At 50.9% G+C, this 5,198-nt stretch overlaps 1 long non-coding RNA gene across 1 annotated transcript; it reads left to right on the forward strand.

The window, feature by feature from the left end:
- Nucleotides 1–1,124: 1,124 nt before the first annotated feature.
- On the forward strand, nucleotides 1,125–3,105 carry LOC129151943 (uncharacterized). Its single transcript, XR_008558647.1, has 4 exons — nucleotides 1,125–1,201; nucleotides 1,772–1,879; nucleotides 2,504–2,688; nucleotides 2,838–3,105. It is a non-coding gene; the product is annotated as an uncharacterized LOC129151943 (long non-coding RNA).
- The last annotated feature ends 2,093 nt before the right edge of the window (nucleotides 3,106–5,198 follow it).

Here is a 5,198-nt window from a genome sequence, read left to right on the forward strand (position 1 = left end):
TTCATGGGATTAGAGGGACACAATTCAGACCACAGTACATGTGATGTCCTCAGCTGGAGATGGACGCCCACTGCTGGTTGAAGGCCGTGCACATGTAAACTTGTAACGGCTGCAGGCAGATTCCAAATCCAAAGGGCTGTAGCAGGGACATAGCCAAAAGCAGTTTCTCATGATGGCTGCTGCCTTGCTGCCAGCCTGGCCCGGGGATTTCTCACTCACTGAAATGTTCACCTGTCCGATGCCAGGTTGTCCAACTCAATCACAGTGTTCCTTCATTGGCAATTGCCTCATGGGTACTTTGAGTCACCTGTCACTTTTCTGCCACCACATACATTGCCTCCTTCCCGAGTCCTCTGCTCAGATTACTGCCTGGTGATCACCTTTCTCCAGCCTGCAGTCTTCAAGCATTTGCCACCTTGCAGGATCTGGGATCTCCATAATGACGGTCTTAAAATGCCCTTGAGTGTAAAAGGATGAAATATAACTTTCTCCTTTGAAGTCAATGGTTGTCATAGGCCATGTCAACTGGGTACACTGTTCCCACGCTGGGGATAAACAAGGTTCCCACACCCTTTCCACCCATGTCGGGAGCAGATGAAGTCTCCAGTACCTGAGAGGGGATGTCATGCAGGACAGGTCCCAGTTCTGACCTGCATGCCCTTCACCGGACATTTCATATCCCTAAGCCTCTGTGTTCTCATCTCTATAACGGGGAGGTTTCTAGAGGACCCACAGGGCCCGTGCACTTCACATACACTATTCCCACGAGGAGGTTTGTTGTTCCTCAGCTAAGAAAAGGAAAAAAGTAAATGATGCCTAGAAGGTGACAATTTTCTGAACATGCACAGAACTTAAGTGGCACTTTGAAGACCTAGAACCTCGTTCAGCCTGGGCACTCCTGTCCCTCCTCTCGCACACGTCCCTGTGGGGCTGGGACGACCTCCCGAATGAGCTCCACACCTCAATCCTTGTGGGATTCACGGTCATGCCGCTGACTGGATGTCCTTCCTTGTCCCTCCCAGGGCGCAGCTGAGGTAACTGGGAACCTACCTGAGTCCTGCAGGCTGCAGGCCCTCCATGAAGGCACCTTGAAGCAAGTGGCCACGTACATGGTGCCAGCTTTCCCGGGGGAAAACCTATCCCATGTCTCCACCCTGGCCTTCTCCAGAGCCCAACAGTTCCTCGAAGAGCTGCTAACTAGGTGAGCACACACTCGTGACTCTGCCCACTGCAAGCTGTGAGTCTTGAAAACGTCACCACATCTTTCCGAGCCTCAGAATGCTCCTCTGATTAGTGGGGTGGTGGGGGATAAACCTCATAGCACTGCTGTGGGGACAAGCCATGGCAGGTCCTACCTGCTCCCTGGCTCTTCAGGCAGGGTTGCTGGACGTGCGCCGGTTGTTTGTGGCAATTATTTCACTCTGTCCCATCGAAAGAAGGCTGACTCACCCATCAGCGGCCTGTGGCATCGGAGTTTGGAAAAGCACATGGAAAGCAACCTGTCAAGCAGTTGGAGATTTCACCTAGCTGGTCCTCGGCCTTGGTGTAGCCACACTGGGGATCTCGGGCGGGTAGCAGGGGCCCCAAGCCCACTCAGATGGATGGGAGGGTGCTGGTTGGAGTTTATTTACTCGACAATGTCTATGAGGCTCCTACTCCAGGCAAGCACGTTTGGAGACACTTTGCCCGACTCAAGGAACGAAGCAGACGCAATCCCTGGGCCTCAGTTCTAGGCAGTGGGTCCAGCAGTCACGCTGTCCATCATTCACAGGTCCTGTCCACCATCCCTCAGAGCTGATGCCAGCAAGGTGTTCTGTACCTCTGGAGGCACACCTCCTTATAAGCACCGGGGTGACACGCCGCAGGACCAAGTCATAAAGTGAGTGGTCTCTGGGTCCACAGGGAGGGCCCCCTGTGTCAGCAGAGTGGGGACTGTGAGTTGGGGGAGTGCCCGGCGGAACCCTGATCTTATACATCTTCTGATTCCCAAGAAAGGCCTGAGCTCTGGTGGCTTCTATTCTAGGAGGACAAGAGTCAAAGAGGACAGAGGATGGGGCCCCTGGTATTGTAGACCCAGAGGGGAGGCTGGGCTCAGTTGTCCCTCAGAGTCTCCTTCCCCCCAACACCCATCGCGCTCTGCCTGCCCCTCTCTCCATCCACCTCCACGGACCACCGTGGCGGGCCTGAGAACAGGATTGTGGTGAGCAGGCTGCTCGGGAGTCTGTCTCAGTCCTCAGCCCAGATGCCCAGGGGCATGGAGGCCTGGGGTGGGCAGTGTACAGGACCTTCAGGAGAGCCGCCAGTGGGAAGAAGAGGCTCACACAGACTCTGCGTTCAACCTGCTGGATCCCACATCTGCTGCAAACACAACAGACACACAGGGGTTGGGGGTGGCGTGGAGGGGACCGCACAGAGGCTCAGTCCCAAACAAGAGTGCCATGGGAGGGCAGAGTGGAAGGAAAGACCGGAATTCTGACTTGCCTGCCCACCTGCCTCTCCCCAGGGCCATTGCTTCGATCGTGGGGACCTGGCTGGACCATGTCCAGGATTTGGGGCAGCCCCTGCCTTTCCCCTTGGTGGAGGCAGAGCAGGCCTTGGTGCCCATCAACTCCCCTGCATCACGCCTGGTGGGCCACGCCCAAAATCTAGAGCTGGAGCATCTTGAGCCCACCGAGGCAACCCGGGAAGGTGAGGGGGAATGATAACCTGGGCAGATAATCTGGGGAGGGCAGGCTCATGGGCGGGAGTTCCCTTAAAGGCGGTGGCACCTTTCCTGTCTGTGGAAAGTCAGGGGTAGCCAGGTGTGTGAGTAGATCTCTCTCTTTCTCCTGCTCCAGGTCCACACCCGGAGATCCAGAGCTCTCCAGAGCCAGAGGAAGGGCCTGCTCAGGGGCCAGAGCCTGGTCCAGGGAGAGGCCCCGCCCTGGCCTGGCCTGGCCTGAGGCAGTACCTCAAGCCATTCTGGAGCCAGCTGCTGGCGGTGCTGGAAGCCTTCTCTGGGGCCGTCATAAGCGTCCTAGGCGATTATCTTAAATAACTAATAAGAGGAATATGCCCACTTGTTAGTATATGTATAATAGTAAATAATGATAATTTCCAATAATACCTAGCTATTTATGTAGGCTATAATCCATTAAATTAAATACTCTTTTGAATAGATAGAAATAAAGTTGTTGATTCTAAACATGTGTAGGCCTTCTATATTCATGTACATATGCCTAATGTCATATATATGTGTACACACATACATATATACATACACACACACACATACATGTGTACACGTATATGCTGCCATGGAAGGATGCTCACTGCATAATACAGTGGTAAAATAATGTTTGAAACGTTTAATTTGTTCTGATAATTCAGTATAAACTGATAAGATGGAGAAAGGAAATCTGGAAATATATGCATCAAAATGTGAACACTAGTGAACTGGAGGAAGTGAGACTTCTAGAAGTGACAGTTTCTTCTCATTTCCTTATGTATAGTTTCTGGTTTTCCACAAGGATCATATATCCAATATATAAAGAGGCAGTAGACAGAGGAATGGAGAGGCAGAGAATCATCGATGAAAGGTGCATCAGCTGCCTCCTGCCCACCCCCGAATGGAACTGACCGCAAAACCCTGCCACGTGCCCTACTGGGAACTGATCCGGAAACCTTTCAGTGCAAGGGGACATGCCCATCCAAAGGAGCCACATCCGCCAGGGCTAGGCTAAATAAATGTTTTAAAAATATACTGGGATTGATTTCAGGGAGAGCGAAGGGGACAGAAACATAAATGATGAGAGAGAATCATTCCTCGGCTGCCTCCTTCACGACCCCTATTGGTGATCCAGTCTGCAACCCGGGCATGTGCCCTGACCCGGAAGCAAGCCAACCGTGAACTCCTGCCTGGTTCACAGGCGCACCTGACTCAACCACTGTGCAACACTGGCCAGACTCAATAATATCTTTCCAAACTTTCCCAAGGGCCAATTTATATCTTGAAACGCTCCCATTAAAAGCAAAAGTTACTTACTGGGCTGCATTCCACTTCACTCAGTGTTTAGCTTGATTTGCTACTTGAGCAGCAACAACCACTACACTACCTGTTAACAATATTTACAACCACTAGGGATAGAAAGAGCATTGCTTTGGTTGCAACAGGAATAATTCAAAACAACTCCCTCCACTAAACACTTCCTTAATCATTTTCCTTCCCCATGAGTCCAGAATTTAACTCACCAGTCAAAGTCATCTTAGGAAGAGGCAACGGTTCCACTGGCACAGGGCGGTACGGAAACATGGTACGCAGCCCTGCTTCTACCGGAAGGGCCACGGTTCACTGTCACCACTGGAACAATCTATCATTAAAATTAAAACCATTATGTCAAACACTTTTAAGCAGAAAAGGAAAAGGGAATGCCATTAGTAGGTGAGTATTTCAAAAGGAGGCATGCTGTGCAAGACCGATCCACGCAGTGCTGTGGCCCAATCATCCAAAGCTCATCATTCTCACCTGAAAACTCTTGCTCTGAGGGGAGACACATTTCCTTTCTTTCATTTCATACTTGCTTTCAAGGGAAACCAGCTGGTCTATACACCAAGCCAACACTCCTCCTTGGGCATCCAACAAGAGAAACCTAAATGTCTAAGTGAATTTTAACTTTTCCTTAATTTGAATTAATGAAAGTTTAATTTTAAAAAAGTGATATGTGGTGGCCAGGCTGCTGTGGCTCAATGGTTGCGCGTCAAACCCTGAACCAGGAAGTCCCAGTTTCATTCCCAGTCAGGGCACATACCTGGGTTGCAGTCTAGGGGCTATGTGATCAATGAGGCTCTCTCATCATTGATGTTTCTCTCTCCCCCCACCCCTCTCTTTCTCCCTTCTGTTTCCCTTTCTCCCTCTGAGATCAATAGAAACATATATTTTTAAAAAGTTACCTCTGGATAATGTGGGCCCTTTTAGACAGAGTACTTCAAGACACTAGAAACAGATTTGAAAACAGTCATCCCCGAATCTCGGGACACCTTTCCTCCACACCTCCACACAGAAGAAATGTATGGGGCCAGTAGTGTTCACAGCAGAAACACGAAGCTCACCATCAGACACTTCCCAACTGCCCTTCCCCTCTCCTCCTTCTCCTCCTTCTCCTCCTCCCCTTCCTCCTCCTCCTCCTCCTCCTCTTACCCCTCCTCCCCCTCCTCCTCCT

This window comes from Eptesicus fuscus, chromosome 16, assembly GCF_027574615.1.
Source record: "Eptesicus fuscus isolate TK198812 chromosome 16, DD_ASM_mEF_20220401, whole genome shotgun sequence".
Taxonomy (NCBI): Eukaryota; Metazoa; Chordata; class Mammalia; order Chiroptera; family Vespertilionidae; genus Eptesicus; species Eptesicus fuscus.